We start from the raw sequence: 18,554 nt of genomic DNA, 5'->3' as shown, positions 1-18,554 counted from the left end.
TATGATAGTGAGAAATATCGCGACATCAGATACCATAGGTAAACTATCTAAAAAGTGTTAAAAAACACTTGATGTCAAGGTGGGGGAAGTGTTGAGAAACATTTTTTTGTGAGTTGTCAAAGAAACCCTAATGCACAAGAATAACTCAATAGGAAATGTAGCTATGCCCCCGAGACAAGGACCGGAAACAATTCCAAGTCAAGAAATGTGTAGCGAAGTAGGTGATTGAGACTGATAGACATAGGTGCAAGGGTTTCAAGTAGTGCCTATTTTCAGGTTTTCACCACTTGATAGATTTTCTCAGAACTTTTTTCAATTTTTTTGTATTTTTTTGTATTTTTTATTTTTTTGGTGATACATCAAAGCACCTATTGCTAGGTTTTCACTAAGATGATCATTTTTCAGGACATTTTTTTTTATTTTAAAGATTTTTTCAACATCATATATGATTTTTTGGATTTTTTAGAATAATTTAGAGATCACTAGCTCTCAAGAAAAATCACATCATTTTCTCCCAATGTCTAGCAAGGTATAGGACATGATGGAGAAACAAGCCGATGGATAAGCAAAGATGCGTAAGAAAAGAATGTGAAGCAATTGAAAGTGATCCTCAAGAATTGATTCCTTAAGAGTACCCAAGCTAGGGAAAGAAGTGAAATAGTCATATGAATCATGTTTTGGATAAGCAATGGAAGTAATGAGAAAGATAGCATCTAGGATAAGCAATGAAGCCAACAAGTGAGATAGCATGAAGTGTGTAGTCCAAAAGAGTAGCCATGTCAAGAGACCTATGAGAACCATGTTTCATTTATTATGATCAAGACCAAGGGGTCAACTAGATAGGATAGCAATGGGATAGAGCAATAAAAATAAAGCTCAAGATAGAGGCTATGAGTGAATGGGAGAGCACAATAGAAAATCTGGTGGATAAGATAGCCAATATGCAAAGATAGCTCAACATTGTCAAGATCAAAGAGAGAAGAGGGGATAGATGGATGATGGAAGAATTATGCATGACGCCTATTTGCCAGGTTTTCATCATGGTACTTATCCAAGGTGCCACAAGAAGTAGTTTTCACCATAGGATAAATTTATTTCTCTTTACTTTTGCTACCAAGGTGCCACAAGACGTGGTTTTCACCAAGGCACATTTTCAATTTTTTTCATTTTTTCATTTTTTTTTTTTTTTTGAATTTTTAGAAAGAGCTGAAGCTTTTTGGATGTAGATAATGCTCCTATAGAAAAGATAAGTCATGATAAGCCAAGACCATAGAAAGGTATGCTCAAATATGTTGATAGGGTGATGAAAGAGAAATGGTAGTAGGAAGAGTATATGGAGGATAATAGTTCATGTATAGAAAGTTAGTGTAAGCTTTAGAGGATTTCATGAGGGTAGTTGAAATATTGTACAAGATCAACATTGACACACACCTTGAAGGGTATTGGAATGATGGAGGAATGATGGATGAAGTAGCTTGAGGATTAGATGTATGAGGTGGTAGAAGAGATCTGGAAAAAGGTGGAGTGGAAGGCTTTGGAATATTTTTAGAAAGATTTTTGGAAGAAGATGGAATGGAAGCCTTTGGAAGCTTGAATGTCAACTTTGAAGTATTTTCAATATTCAAGTCTTTTAAAAGAGACTTGGGAATCCACATAGCTTTAGATTTTCCTCGTTCTTTGGGTGCTTGAGAGTTCCTTTGTATAATGATGGATTTAGGAACCCATATTTTCTTTGGTTTAGCTCTTTGAGTAGTGGACCTTTGCGGTCTCTTTTGTGCGTTCTCCTTCTTAGCATTCACATGTTGATTAGATGGGACATAGTTATCTTTCTTTTTCAATGGATTCTTATGTTTATTCTCACTTCCAAAGGACTTGGGATTTGTGGATGAATAAGGATGATATGACTGGTTTAGATGTATAGATGGGTGAAAATTCATCAAGGATGAGTGTCTTTGTTGATCTTGAGGTATTATAGGAGAGCTAGGGAATGAGCTAGGAGTAAATGTAGGAGATGGAGGAACATAAGGCCCCAACATGGATGGAAGGTTTGAATGCTTTAGCTTAGATGGATATGGACCAAGGATAGATTTAAAAGATGCAGAGGGATAGTGGAAAGGGATATCAACATCTTTAGAGTGAGCAACATGGTCAAAGCCATCAATAGACTCATGAGTACCTTTGATAGGAACAACATTTTTAATAGAAGTACTTGAAGCTTGAGAACAATTTTGAAGTGGATGTGGAGAAGTAGAACATGAGGAGATTCTTTGATCTTGATAAGTAGCTTTGGATAGCATATGAAGAGAACTTTTCTCATAATTTTCAGTAAGCTCAAGGGAGATAATGGAAGTGGTATCTTCATCATACTTGGGGGGTAGAAAAGATATAGGATATGGAGGGGAAAAATATTGAAAGAGATGAAAGGGTGCTTGATCTTGATCTTTCTAGAAATTTATAGCTTTTTCTTTTTGAGAGTCCTCTTGACATGGAGCCACTTCCAAGGACAAGGGAGAATGAAGAGTGAATGGAGTAGTGTTTGGATTAGGCATAATACTGCATGAAGGTTGAGGATGTTTAGGATTAGTGGCATGGAAAAGGTTTGCAACCAAGTGAAGGTTAGCTTGAGTTTCTTTTAGAGGTAGCCCTTGAGGATACACGTAGTCAATGTGGAAAGCATTAGGTTCCTTTTCTGATAGAGGCATGTTGGAAAGCTTTGAAGTGTTGGGAGATGCATGAGTGTTGGAAGAAGTGGAAGATGTAATGGAGGCACTACTAGACATAGGTTCATCAATGTGATCTTTCTCAAGAGAAGTATCCTCAGCACATGAGTCACTAGAGGTTCCAAGATCAACAATCTCATCATCAATGAGATCTTGGATTTTATGTTTCAGCTCTATACAATTAGAAGTAGCATGGTCATTAGATTGATGATAGGCACAATAGGTATCCAAGAATGGATTTCCATAGGAGCTAGACTTAGGCAACATGATGAGCTTGGTGCCAAGAAGTGTTCTCAAAATGTCATCATAAGAATTCCCCAAGGGAGTAAAATTTCTCTCAAAAGTATGTCTAGAATCCTTTGGTTGCTTCCCAAGTGAATAGCATGCATACATGTCTTGATCATTGTCTTGGTCAAAGATAGGTTTATCATGAAATTTTGACGTATGCTCCAAGGATGTATCATTTTCTAGCTCTCTAAAAAGGCCTTTAGATCTAGTAGGCAAAGACAATTGATGTCTTGAAGTAGAGCATGCAGACCTAGAAGAAGAGGATGAACTCAAAGAAGGTGACTCACATGCATGTAAAGACCTTAAGGAGGATTTATGTAATGATGAAATTTTCTCCTCTAACCTTTTCTCAAGTTTAGACTTCATTTCTGTCATGTGCTTAGAGAGATGAAGGTAAGAAAGATCATTTGTCTCTTCTAGTTCTTTGTATTGCTCATATAGATCTTGAAACTCTTTAGTGACATGGAGGATATCATGATCATCTAGATTTGGTTGAGGTTTGGTAGCACAAGTTTTAGATCCCATAGTTTTAGATGCAAAGCCAAGCATAAAAGAGCCTAGAAGATAACTTGATGTTGAAACTATAGGAGGTAGAGTGTTTACTTGCCAAGATAGTAGAGAGAGATTAAAGTGACTTGTCAAACAATATGTCCAAGAAACTTATGACATGAATGACTCAAGTCAATAGCTAGGCAAGATTCCCAAATAGCCAAATAGATAGAGCAAGCAAGGTGACAAGTGAACAACTCTCCAACCCAAGAGGGTAGTCAAGAAATCAAGGCAACAATTTCAACAAAAATATAACTAGCAAGTGGACATAGACCATGAAGATAGAAAGACCAAGAGCACCAAGACCAAAGAGTTACTTTAAGCATGTTCAAAAACTAGAGACGTAGCAAATCAAAGTCAAATGATGAGACTCCCCTTAGCAAGCAACACAAGAAAAATGTTAAGACTTGATGCTTTGACTTGGTTGACAAAGTTTGACAATAGTTGATAGCATAGCAAATTTGATATTCAAAAACAATTTCTTTCCAAGCAAGATAATGACACATGGAGTAGTCTTCAAACAATCAAGCAAGGGAAAAAGCAACCTTGCATGATACAAGCATATGCGAGGTCTTAAAAGAAAGCTGTATAACTATCATCATGTGTATGTTCTAAAGATTTCCACAGGTCTAGCACATTCGAGAACACATCAAGCAATATCTACCTAAAGGACATGGTTCATTACTCAACAACTTGGCTCACGCTTGATGCTCCTTCACCTCACACCAAGTGGTTTCCCACAAGAGATATTAGCTTTGTCATGGAAATGCCATAAGCATAACCAAGGGAACACATATGGTGAGTGTAAATCTTGGGGTGATCTGGGTAGTCCACTAGGATCAATATTTGCACCAAGAAGTTGAGCGGCTAAAAAGGTTAGTTACTAACTTAGGGTGTTTAGATAGGGCTTCCGTTCATAGTGTTCCTCTTTCTTCCAATTACGGGACACCTCACCTTGCAATGAGTAACCGATCTCGCGACCACAAGAGTACTTTAAACATTTTTGCCTAGTGATCTCCCTATGGTCGAAATCCCATAAGCAATCACACTAGGAAAAGATAAACACTATGTCTACTAAAGTTTTGTGTCCTTGATAGCCTTGAGTTTATATTGGGTTGGAAGAGCTGGGTAATTTGTTTTTCCCCACTTGGGTCGTACCTCTCAGGTTGTCCGAGAGCAGACCCTCTAAAGGATTCTAACTATACAAAGAGTGGATTAATTTTCAAAAGTCAAGATTTCTGATTCACCACAAGGGTGAAGAGCATACTCTCCTATTCCAATCATTTTTTCCCAAACACACCATGAAGATTCAGTTACCCCTTGCTTTTGAAACCAAATAGTAAGTCAAGATTTTTGATTCACCACAAGGGTGAAAAGCATACTCTCCTATTACCAAAAGACTCAAATCACAAGTTTTATGTGCCTATGAAAAATGAGCAATTAGTCAATTCCACACATGAAAACAAAAAAGCAAGAAATTTTGGGTTTTTATGCTTTGGGTAGCCCTGCAAACAATGTTAGTAGCCCTTGTGCATTTGAAGCTTTGACATGTGTTCTTTTTATGCAATGTTTCAATTATTTTCATAAGGATGGCAACCTGTAATCACAACTTATTAGTACCAAAAGTTAGTGTGAAATAACATAAAAATCTGAAATAAAAAGTGGTTATTTGCCTCAAAAATCCAATTTATCTTCCAACCAAGTGCATGCAAAGAAAGTTCAAGTTAATCACAAATGCTCTCATTTTTACTCTTTGATTTTGAACTAGTCAACAAGATTGAACTTTTTTGCTATGATTTCAGATCCAAAAATAGAAATGAAAAGAAAAGACCCCTACTAGAAATCAGAGAGCTTTCCAAAAATGTAAGAAATTCAAAAAAATCTCTTCATTTTCTCCCTAGATATCAATTTTGTCAAAACATGCCAGATTTATCAAATCGAATTTTTGATCCCTAATACGACCTCAAAAGTCAAAACACAAAGAGAGTACCCCTCTTAAAATTTAAATTGTTTTTTGAAAATATAAGTTTTTTCAAAAAAATGTGTTGATTTTTGATCAAAAATGGATTTTTATGAAAAAAAAAGAAAAAATCATAACTCTCAAAAATCACGTCAAAATGCTCTAAAAATTGGATTGAGACATTTTGAACACATTCTTAACTTGAAAAAAAAATTTCAAAACCAAAATTCAAGTGGTTTAAAAGATATGATCAAATCTTTAAACCAAATAGATTTTTGGCCTTCAAACCAATCTACTTATGTGTTGGCCTTAAAACCCAAGTGATAATTCTACAAAAGCACTTGATTAGATCCAATATGCTACTGTAAAAAATTAGAGATGAAAAATAAAAGAAAATGGAGCTAGAAACTTGATTCAAGCCCCACGGTGGGCACCAAAAATGTACACTCGAAAGTGTCCCACTCTAAACCCTTCTACCCAAACGATTCCATGAATTTGGAATGCTGGGATGCCGGCTTAGAGCTCCCTATCCATGGAGTGCAAGAGAGTATATTTCAAGAATAAGAAGGCTCTCAGATGAGCCTTAGAGATACTCTTCTTGCTAGTAAACCATGCAATGGGAGGTTCCAAAGACAAGATGCAAGAATGCAAATATTTCAAGGAGTTCCTCAAGAATGCAATGCAACTAAAGATTAAACTAGAATGAATATGAAAAGTGCAGCTATTCTAAGCATGGATGAGAGTGTTAAAATCCAAATATTAAACTATGTGAGATAGATTATTGCAAAATAGAAGCTAAACTAACATGCAACATGAATCTAAGCTAAAATGTTATGGTATGAGAGATCAAGATGAAGATGGTGGATGATCAACGGTGGAATTTGAAAAGAGGAGTGATCCATGTGCACACACAAGTCAACCAATAGAATATAAGTTGACTTGTCATATAAGAAAAAAGTCACAAAGCCTTTTCTTTTAATTTCAAAATAGAAAAAAGGACTTTATGTGTGCACTTTAAGTGGGTTAGAAGAATGGGGTCTTTTATTTAATTAAAAGGGGACATGTTCTTTTAATCAAGTAATGAATTTAGGATAGCATAGTCAAACTATAGGTTATAATCAAATAAATTGATTATTAGCAATTTGGTCTAGGTAAATGATTAAATTAATTTAGCCAAAATGTTGAAAAGGGGGCTAATAGTCTAGATGACCATTTTTAGGTGATTACATTTCTAGCTCTCTCTCCTCTCCCATCCCCTACTCTCTCTCTCTCACTCCCTCTCCCACCACCTACTCTCTCTCTCTCTCTCCTATCCCCTACTCTCTCTCACTCTCTCTCTCCTCTCTCATCCTAATATAGGAGCATCCTGGATTTTCCTTGTAATCTTACATGTTTTTTTTATTCTATCAGTTGCTATCGAGTTCTAGTTTGCAATTGCTACCGAGTTCCAGTTGTTATAGAGTTCTACTTTCTAGTTGCTACTGAGTTCCAGTTTCTAGTTGCTACTGAGTTCCAGTTGCTACCAAGTTCTAGTTGCTACTAAGTTCTAGTTGCTACCGAGTTCATAGTTGATGTGGTGTAATCCCTTTGGATGCCGAGCTCATGTGGATGTTGAGTGCCAATTTTGAAAAGCTTTCTTTTATTGAGTAATCTGTGTTTGGTTCCTATTTGGGCTGACATTGCTCACATTTAATTTTAGTATAGGTAGTTATATTTGCTAAGAGCCAACTTTGGGCTTCTCTATGTTCTAGAATGTTTCGTAAGCCATTTTGGCAAGTATAAATAGGGTGTTTAGGCTTAGAGTTAGGGAGATTTTTAGAGAGTGGGGAAGAAAAGGCATTTGTGTTTGAAAATGCAAATTTAAAGTCGAATCGTGGATCTAGAAATTGTATTTTGTATCTAGCCGCAACTCAAAAGGCCTTATAGTTGGGCATGTATGAAGATATTTTGAGAAATCAATAAAAGTGTTTTTCTCTTCTTCCTCCTTTGGTTGCTATTCTTTGTGTTTGCTTCTATTGTGTTAACTCTTGCAGGGTGGTTTGGATAGCTAGGTGAGCCTTTGGCCCTAGTTATTCACCCTTGGCCTACATCAATTTGGTATCAAAGCTTGAGGTTCATCCTCATGGAGATTGGATTGTGTAGAACCCTAATTTGGATTTGGTTGTAGGGTGGAAGATCTGCAGATTTGAACTATAACTTGCAGAGGGTTATGATCTTGCAGGAATCTGATTTGTAAAGATGGTTCATGGTAGAGGAAATAATGTTGATAGTGCTATATTGGTTCAGTTGAGACAAATTGAAGCTAGATTAGATGTTGTGGAGATAGCCTAGAGGAGAGGAGCACATCTTGATGATGTAAGTGATGATGAAGCAGTAGCACCAAACCCTAATCCAGAACCTGAGGAAGATCAAGATGAAGCAAGGTTATTGAGAGTATTGTCTAGGGTGAATTCAAAGCCTGTTGTGGAAGTTTTTCCTTATGATGGAAAGTTGGACACCAATGTCATGTTGGATTGGATCTCTGATATGGACTTCTTTGAGTATGAAAACACTCCTGATAATAGAAAGGTGAAGATTGCAGTCACTAGGTTGAAAGGTCATGCATCACTATGGCAGGAGCACTTGCAAACTAATAGAAAAAGGAGAGGAAAGGAGAAGATTAGAACTTGGCAAAAGATTGTGAATAAGGTAAAGAAAAAATTCCTTCCTGCTGATTACCAAGTTAGCTTGTTGAGAAAGATGTAAAATTTGAAACAAAAAGACATGATTGTGAAAGAATATACTGAGGAATTCTATAGATTGGACATCAGATCTAGACATGTGGATGATGATGTTGAGAAAATTGAAAGGTACTTTAATGGATTGAGATCTAGAATATAAGATGAAATAAGTTTTGTAAAGTTGGAAAGTGTAGAAGAAGCATATCAATATGCCTTGAAAGCTAATGAGATCTTGACAAAGAAGTATGAACAAAGACAAAGAGGTAGAGGTGGTAGATTCCAGAGAGGCAGAGGTAGATCTTATGGAGAAAGTGGTAGATCTGACAATTCTATGTAGGATAGAGGAAAATCTAAATGGAAGAATGAAGACAAAGGCAAGACTGAATGGAAAAGTGGTAATTCTTATTGAGGAGGCACTAATTCTTACTAAGGAAGAGATAATTCATATTCTAGAAGTGGATTTCATGGTAATTGTTTTAGATGTGGTAAAGAGGGACATAGATCTTTTGAATGTAGATCCTCTGAAAGTAGGAAAGGTAATACAAATTTTGTGATTCAAGAAGATGATGAGGGTTCACTAAGTGGACTTGAGGCTAGAGAAAATCTGATGGTGAGAAGAACCTTATGTAATAAGGGAAGTGATGAGGAACCTATTTCAAGGAGAAGTCTTTTCAAGACTAGATGTAAGATGGCTGGAAAATGTTGCAAGGTTATTATTGATAGTGGAAGTTCTACAAATTTTTCATCAGAAGAGTTGGTTACCAAGTTGTAGTTGTAGAGGTTGAAACATCCCAAACCTTATCATGTTTCATGGATCAAAGATGAGCATAAGATATTGGTAAGTGAGCAATGCCTTGTGAAGTTCAAAATTGGGCATTGCTTTGATGAAGTTTTGTGTGATATTATGCCCATGGGTTGTTGTCATATTTTGTTGGGTAGACCTTGGCAATATGATAGATATGTTGTACATGATGGAAGATTGAATCAATATACTATTTGGGTGAATGGGAAGAAAAAAAATTGCTGCTTTTGATTGAAAGTCCAAATGAGGTTAATTGTATTGCTGTAAAAATTTGCATGGTTAATGGGAAACAATTTGAAAAGGAAATGAAAAAGAATCAAGTCTATTTTGCCATAGTTTCTAGAGGACCAAGTGTTGGTAGTAATGACCAAGCAGCAAAAGCCAATAATGACCGATTGGCAATAGATAGTGATAGTCGAGTGCTAGTAGAAGTTGTTGAATTGCTGAATGAGTATAAAGAAATTATTGCTGATGATATTTCTGATCGTTTACCTCCAGTAAGAAGTATAAGTCATTTTATGAATCTAATTCCTAGAGCTAGTTTTCCAAGCAAAGCACCATATAGATTGACACTTGTAGAGAATGAAGAACTTAAAAAATAAGTGCATGAGTTGTTGCAAAAAGGTTTGATCAAAGAAAGCTTGAGTCCATGTGTTGTACCTACTATATTAGCACCTAAAAAGAATGAAGAATGAGGAATGCGTACTAATTCCAGAGCTATTAACAAAATCACAGTGAAATATAGGTTTCCTATGTTGAGGATGGATAACATAATGGATTGTTTGAGTGGAGCAAAGAATTTTACCAAGATTGATTTGAAGAGTGGCTATCATCAGATCAAAATAAGAGAAGGTGATGAATGGAAGACTTCTTTCAAGAAAAAAGATGGTTTGTATGAATGGTTGGTTATGCCTTTTGGTTTGACTAATGCACCTAGTACTGTCATGAGGTTGATGAATGAAGTTCTAAAAATATTCTTGGGTAATTTTGTGATTGTTTATTTGGATGATATTTTGATATTTAGTAAGACTAAAGAAGAACATTTTGTGCATATTAGGCAAGTATTGCAGAGGTTGAAAGTGGAAAACTTGTTGATTAATCTAAAAAAATGTTCTTTTTATGCAAGAGGAGATTGTGTATTTATGATTTGTGATTTCAGCTAATGGATTGAAGATGGATCCTGAGAAGGATAAAACAATTTTGGAATGGCCTACACCTGAGAATGTGGGTGAGGTAAGATCATTTCATGGTTTGGCTAGTTTTTACAAAAAATTTATAAAGAATTTCAGTGTTGTTTGTAATGCCATGACTGAAACAATGAGGGGAGATAAAAAGGAATTCAAGTGGACACATGGAGTTGATAAGAGTTTTGAGACTTTTAAACAAAAGGTTGCTAAATTACTTGTATTTGCTTTGCCTGATTTCAACAAAGTATTTCAAGTTGAATGTGATGCAAGTGGTAATGCAATAGGAGCTGTATTAAGTCAAGAAGGTAAAATTGTTGCTTTCTTTAGTGAGAAGTTGAATGATGCTAAAAGGAAATATTTAGTGTATGATCAAGAATTTTATGCCATTGTTCAATCCTTGAAGAAGTGGAGACATTATTTGATTCCTAAAGAGTTCGTGTTGTATATTGATCATAAAGCTTTACAATACTTGGGAAGTCAACATAAATTGAATCAAAGACATATGAAGTGGGTTGAGTACTTGCAAAGTTTTACATTTATGCTCAAGCATAAGAGTGGAGTTACTAATAGAGTTTCTGATGCATTGAGTAGAAGACATTCTTTGTTGACTTAAATTAAAGTTGAAGTTCTTGGTTTTGATGAAATGAAAGAGTTGTATAATGCTGATCCTGATTTTTCTAAGGCATGGATAGAGTGTAGAGCACTAAATTTGATAGATAACATAAGTAAGTATGATGAGTATTTCATTCAAGAAGGTATGTTGTTCAAAGGTATTCAATTGTGTATTCTTAGAAGTTCTATGAGGCTGAATCTGATTAAGAAAAAGCATAGTGGTGGATTAGCTAGATATTTTAGAATTGATAGGACATTGAGTTTGCTAAAAGAGAAGTATTATTAGCCACAAATGTATAAGGATGTTCAGAAATTTGTAAAGAGTTGTGGAGTTTGTCAAGTTGCAAAAGGAGTAAGTCAAAATACTTTTTTGTATACACCTATTACTGTTCCTAAGAAATCTTGGACTGACATCAGTATGGATTTTGTTCTTGGATTGCCTAAGACAGTGAAAGGTTATGATTCCATATTTGTTGTAGTGGATAGATTTTCTAAGATGGCTCATTTCATACCATGTAAGAAGACATCAGATGTTGAGCATGTTGCTAAACTTTTCTTTAAAGAGATTATGAGATTGCATGGATTATTAAGAAGTATTATTTCAGACAGAGACAGTAAGTTTGTTAGTTATTTTTGGAAGACTTTGTGGAAGAAGATGGGTACTAAGCTGAAGTTTAGTTCTACATTCCATTCACAAATAGATGGACAGAAATAGGTTGCGAATAGAAGCTTGGGAATTTTGTTAAGATGTTTAGTTGGGAATAAGCCAAGTAATTGGGAGATGGTATTGGCACAAGCTGAATTTGCATATAATAATTCTGTGAATAGGAGTACAGGGAAAACACCTTTTGAGTTTTTTACTGGAATGCATCCTAGAGGTATATTAGATTTGAGAGATGTTGTTGGTGAAGAAAAGAAAAGTGTTGTAGGAGAAGAATTTTCTGATTTTATGGAGTCTTTGCATAAGGAAGTGAAGTTGAGGTTGGAACAAAATAATCATAAGTATAAGGAGAATGCTGATCAATCTAGAAGACAACATGATTTTCAAGTTTGTGATGAGGTGATGGTTTATTTGAAGAAAGAAAGATTCCTAGTTGGAACATACAGTAAGCTAAAGATGAAGAAATTTGGACCGTGTAAGATCTTGAAGAAGTTTGATAGTGGTAATGCTTATGGAGTTGAGTTACTTGATGACATGGATATATCTCCTACATTCATTATTTCTAATTTGTATGAGTATCATGAGTCAGATGATGAAGTTGCTATACCTGGTGATTATCCTAAGAAGCAGATTGAAGAAGTTGAACAAATATTGAGTCAGAGAATTTATAAGACCACAAGAGGAAAAGATTACTATGAATATTTGGTGAAGTGGAAGAATAGACCTATTGAAGATGCTACATGGATTTCTCAATCTGAGTTGGATTTAGCTCAGATTGTGACACTTGCATGATTCAGAAGAATCATTTTCTCCAACCCTGGTTGTTTGATGCAAGAACATCCTGGGTTTTCCTTGTAATCCTGCACATTTTGTTCATTTCATCAGTTTCTACTGAGTTCTAGTTTGCAATTGCTACTGAGTTCTAGTTGCTATAGAGTTCCAATTTCCATTTGCCATCGAGTTCCAATTTCTAGTTGCTATCGAGTTCCAATTGCTACTGAGTTCCAGTTGCTACCGAGTTTCAGTTGTTACTGAGTTCTAGTTGCTACCAAGTTCATAGTTGCTATCGTATAATCCCTTTGGATGTTGAGCTCGTGTGGATGCCGAATGCCAATTTCTAGTTTCTAGTTGCTATTGAGTTCTAGTTGCTACCAAGTTCTAGTTGCTACCGAGTTCGTAGTTGCTGTCGTATAATGTCTTTGGATGTTGAGCTCGTGTGGATGCCGAATGCCAATTTTGGAAAGCTTTCTTTTGCCAAGTAATCTGTGTTTGGTTCCTATTTGGGCTAACTTTGCTTGCATTTAATTTTAGTATAGGTAGTTATATTTGCTGAGAGCCGACTTGTGGCTTCTCTATATTCTAGAATCTTCTGTAAGCCATTTTGGCAAGTATAAATAGGGTGTTTAGGCTTAGAGTTAGGAACATTTTTAGAAAGTGGGGAAGAAAAGGCATATGTGTTTAAAAATGTGAATTTAAAGCTGGATCATGGATCTAGAAATTGTATTTTGTATCTGGCCGTAACCTAGAAGACCTTATAGCTGGGCATGTATGAAGATATTTTGAGGAATCAATACAAGTGTTTTTCTCTTCTTCCTCCTTTGGTTGTTTCTCTTTGTGTTTTATTTCATTGCATTAACTCTTGTAGGGTGGTTTGGATAGCTAGGTGAGCCTTTGGCCCTTGTTATTCACCCTTGGCCTGTGTCACATCCCCTACTCTTTCTCTCTCTCTCTCTCTCTCTCGGGCTACTCTCTCTCTCTATCTCCCTCTATCACTCCATCTCCCATCACCTACTCTCTCTCATCCCCTACTCTCTCTCTTGCTCTCCCTCTCCCACAGCCTACTCTCTCTCTCACTCTCTCTTTCTCTCTCTCTCTCTCTCTGTCTCTCTCTCCCATCCCCTAATCTCTCTCTCTCTCACTCTCCCTCTCCCACCACCTACTCTCTCTCTCACACACACACTCTCTCTTATAGACACACACTCCCATCCCCCCTCTCTCTCTCACTCTCCCTCTCCCACTCCCTCTCCCACTGCCTACTCTGTCACACAATCTCTCTCTCCCATCCCCTACTCTCTCTCTTACACACACTCACATCCCCTCTCTCTCTCTCTCTCACTATCCCTCTCCCATTCCCTCTCCCAATGCCTACTCTCTCTCTCTCAGTCTCTCTCTCCCATCCCCTACTCTCTCTCTCTCTCACAACACTCCCACCCCCTCTCTCTCGCTCTCACTCTCCCACTCCCTCTCCCACCACCTACTCTCCCTCTCATTCTCTCTCTCTCTCTCGCTCTCCCTCTCCCACCACCTACTCTCCCTCACTCTCTCTCTCCCATCCCCTACTCTCTGTCTCTCTCTCTCTCCCTCTCTCATTGCCTACTCTCTCTCCCATCCCTTTCTCTCTCTCTCTCTCATTCTCCCACCCCCTACTCTCTCTCAATCTCTCTCCCATCCCTTAGTCTCTCTCTTAGGCTACTCTCTCTCTCTCTCTCTCTCCCTCCTCTCCCATCCCCTACTCTCTCTCATAAACACACACTCCCATCCCCCTCCCTCTCTTACTCTCCCTCTCCCACTCCCTCTCCCATTGGCTACTCTCTCTCTCTCTCACTCACTCTCTCTCTCTCACATCCCCTACTCTCTCTCTCTTACACACACTCCCATCCCCCTCTCTCTCTCCCGCTCTCCCTCTCCCACTCCCTCTCCCACCTCTACTCTCTCTATCTATCTCCCTCTCCCACTTCCTCTCTCATTGCCTACTCTCTCTCATATCCCCTACTCTCTCTTGCTCGCCCTCTCCCTCTCCCTCTCCCACCACCTACTCTCTCTCTCTCACTCTCTCCCATCCCCTACTATCTCTCTCTCTCCTCTCCCTTCCCCTACTCTCTCTCTTACAAACACACACTCCCATCCCATCCCTCTCTCTCTCTCTTGCTCTCCCTCTCCCACTGCCTACTCTTTCTCTCCCATCCCCTACTCTCTCTCTCTCTCTCTCTCTCTCTCTCTTACATACAGTCCCATCCCCCCTCTCTCTCGCTCTCCCTCTCCCACTCCCTCTCGCACCACTACTCTCTCTCTCTCTCCCCCTCTCCTAATCTCTCTCCCATCCCCTACTCTCTCTCTCTCTCTCACTCTCCCTCTCCCACTCCCTCTCCCACCACCTACTCTCTCTCTCTCTCTCTCTCCCCCTCTCCCACTCCATCTCTCACTGCTTACTCTATCTCTCACTCCCTCTCCCTCTCCCACCACCTACTCTCTCTCACTCCCTCTCTCCCATCCCCTACTCTCTCTGTCTCTCTCACTCTCTCCCTCTCTACTCTCTCTCTCCCATCCCCTACTCTCACTCTCTCACTCCCATCCCATACTCTCTCTCTACCACCCCTACTCTCTCTCACACTCTCACACTCTCTCTCCACTCCCCTACTCTCTCTCTCTCTTACACATACTCCCATCCCCCCTCTCTCTCTCTCCCTCTCCCACTCCCTCTCCCACCACCTACTCTCCCTCTCCCATCCCCTATTCTCCCTCCCTCTCTCTCTCTCTTGAGCTACTCTCTCTCCCCTCTCCCATCCCCTACTCTCTCTCTTTCACACACACACTCCCATCCCCTCTCTCTCTCTCCTCTCCCATCCCCTACTCTCTCTCTCTCACACTCTCATCCTCTTATCTCTCTCTCTCTCTCACTCTCCCGCTTCCACTCCCTCTCCCACTACCTACTCTCTCTCTCTCTCTCTCTCTCTCTCTCTCTCCCACCCATCCCCTATGCTCACTCTCTCTCCCATCCCATACTCTCTCTTTGCTACCCCCTACTCTCTCTCTCACACTCTCACTCTCTCTCCCATCCCCTACTCTCTTACACATACTCCCATCCCCCTTGTCTCTCTCCCTCTCCCACCACCTACACTCTCTCTCTCCTATCCCCTAATCTCTCTCTCTCTCTCCCCTCTCCCATCCCATACTCTCTCTTTCACACACACACACACACACTCCCATCCCCCCCCTCTCTCTTATTCTATCCCCTACTCTCTAGATCTCTCACACACATAGTCCCTCCCCCCCCTCTCTCCCCCTCTCCCACTCCTTCTCCCATTGCCTACTCTCTTTCTCTCTCACTCTCACTCTCTCTCCTCTACTCTCTATCTCTCTCCCATCCCTTACTCTCTCACTCTCTCTCCCATCCCGTACTCTCTCTGCCACCCCCTACTCTCTCTCACACTCTCACACTCTCTCCCGTCCCCTACTCTCTCTCTCTCTCTCTCTCTCTCTCACACACACACACACACACACACACCCACCCACTCCCATCCCCCCTCTCTCCCTCTCCTACTCCCTCTCCGACCACCTACTCTCTCTCTCTCCCATCCCCTACTCTCTCTCCCCTCTCCCATCCCCTACTCTATCTCTCACACACACACTCCCATCACCCTCTCTCTCTCTCTCCCCCCTCTCCTATCCCCTATTCTCTCTCTCTCTCTCACACACACACACACTCCCATCCTCCTCTCTCTCTCTCTCACTCTCCCTCTCCCACTACCTACTCTCTCTCTCTCTCTCTCTCTCCCATCCCCTACTCTCAATCTCTCTCTCCTATCTTGTACTCTCTCTCTACCACCCCCTACCCTCTCTCTTTCACACTCTCACACTCTCTCCCATCCCATACTCTCTCTCTCTCTTACACACACTCCCATCCCCCTCTCTCTCCCCCTCTCCCACTCCCTCTCCCACTGCCTACTCTCTCTCTCCCATCCCCTACTCTCTCTCCCCTCTTCCATCCCTTATTCTCTCTCTTTCACACACACACACACACACTCTCTCTCTCTCTCCCATCCCCCCCCTCTCTCTCTCTCCCTCTCCCTCTCCCTCTCCCACTGCCTACTCTCTCTCTCTCTCTCTCTCTCTCTCTCCCTCTCCCTCTATACTCTCTCTCTCTCACTCTCCCTCTCCCACCACCCACTCTCTCTCTCCCTCTCTACTCTCTCCCCCCCTCTCTCTCTCTCTCTCTCCCTCTCTCTCTCTCTCCCATCCCCTACTCTCACTCTCTCTCTCCCATCCCATACTCTCTCTCTCTTTTCCACCCCCTACTATCGCTCTCGCTCTCACTCTCACTCTCTCCCTCTCTACTCTCTCTCCCATCCCCTAGTCTCACTCTCTTTCTCCCATCTCGTACTCTCTCTGCCACCCCCTACTTTATCAAACTCTCACACTCTCTCCCATCCCCTACTCTCTCTCTCTCTCTTACACACACTCCCATCCCCCCTCTCTCTCTCCCTCTCCCACTCCCTCTCCCACCACCTACTCTCTCTCTCTCTCTCCCATCCCCTACTCTCTCTCTCTTGGGCTACTCTCTCTCTCCCCTCTCCCATCCCCTACTCTCTCTCTTTCACACACACACTCTCATCCCCCGCCCTCTCTCCTCTCCCATCCTCTACTCTCTCTCTCTCTCTCTCACTCTCCCTCTCCCATTGCCTACTCTCTCTCTCCCATCCCCTACTCTCACTCTCTCTCTCCCATCCTGTACTCTCTCTGTGCCACACCCTACTCTCTCTCACACACTCTCACACTCTCTCCCATCTCCTACTCTCTCTTACACACACTCCCATCCCCCTCTCTCTCCCTCTCCCACTCCCTCTCCCACTACCTACTCTCTCTCACACACTCTCTCATCCCCTACTCTCTCTCTCAAGCTACTCTCTCCCTCCCCTCTCTTGTCCCCTTTTCTCTCTCTTTCACATGCACACACACTCTCATCCCCCCTCTCTCTCCTCTCCCATCCCATACTCTCTAGATCTCTCTCACACACACTCACATCCCCCCCTCTCTCCCCCTATCCCACTCTGTCTCCCATCACCTACTCACTCTCTCTCCCTCTCTACTCTCTCACTCTCTCCCATCCCCTACTCTCACTCTCTCTCTCCCATCTTGTACTCACTTTACCACCCCTACTCTCTCTCACACTCTCACACTCTCTCCCATCCCCTACTCTCTCTTACACACACTCCCATCCCCCCTCTTTCTCCCTCTCCCACTCCCTCTCCCACAACCTACTCTCTCTCATCCCCTACTCTCTCTCTTAGGATACTCCATCTCTCTCCCCTCTCCCATGCCCTACTTTGTCTCTCACACACACACTCCCATCCTCCTCTATCTCTCTCTCTCGCTCTTGCTCTCCCACTCTCTCTCCTACTGCCTACTCTCTCACCCATCCCTACTCTCAATCTCTCTCCCATCATGTACTCTCTTTGCCACCCCCTACTCTGTCTCTCACACTCAAACTCTCTCTCATCCCCTTCTCTCTCTCTTACACACACTCCCATCCCCCCTCTCTCCCCCCTCCCTCTCCCTCTCCCATCGCCTACTCTCTCTCACACACACTCTCTCATCTCCTATTCTCTCTGTCCCCTCTCTCTTTCACACACACACACACACACACTCCCATCCCCCCCTCTTCTCTCTCATCCCCTACTCTCTCTCTCTCTCTCACACACACACACTCCCATCCCCCCTCTCTCTCTCTCACTCTCCCTCTCCCACTCCCTCTCCCACTACCTACTCTCTCTCCCTCTCTAATCTCTCTCTCCCATCCCCTACTCTCACTCTCTCTCTCTCCCATCCCATACTTTCTCTCTATCACCCCCTACTCTCTCTCACACTCCCACACTCTCTCCCATCCCCTACTCTCTCTTACACATAATCCCATCCCCTCTCTCTCCCTCTCCCACTCCCTCTCCCACTGTCTACTCTCTCTCTCCCATCCCCTACTCTCTCTCTCTTTCACACACACACACACACACACACACACACACACACACACACTCCTATCCCCCCCTCTCTCTCTTCTCCCATCCCCTACTCTCTCTCTCTCTCACATACACACTCCCATCCCCCCTCTCTCTCTCCCTCTCCCACTCCCTACTCTCTCACTCTCTCACTCTCTCTCTCCCTCTCTACTCTCTCTCTCTCTCTCCCATCCCCTACTCTCTCTCTTTTATCCCCTACTCTCCCTCTCTTTGACACCCTCTACTCTCTCACACTTCCTCTCTCTCTCCCATCCCCTACTCTCT

This window comes from Cupressus sempervirens, chromosome 11 (genome assembly GCF_028749045.1).
Source record: "Cupressus sempervirens isolate cs-2001-9-10 chromosome 11, ASM2874904v1, whole genome shotgun sequence".
Taxonomy (NCBI): domain Eukaryota; kingdom Viridiplantae; phylum Streptophyta; class Pinopsida; order Cupressales; family Cupressaceae; genus Cupressus; species Cupressus sempervirens.
This window is presented reverse-complemented; position numbering follows the sequence as displayed.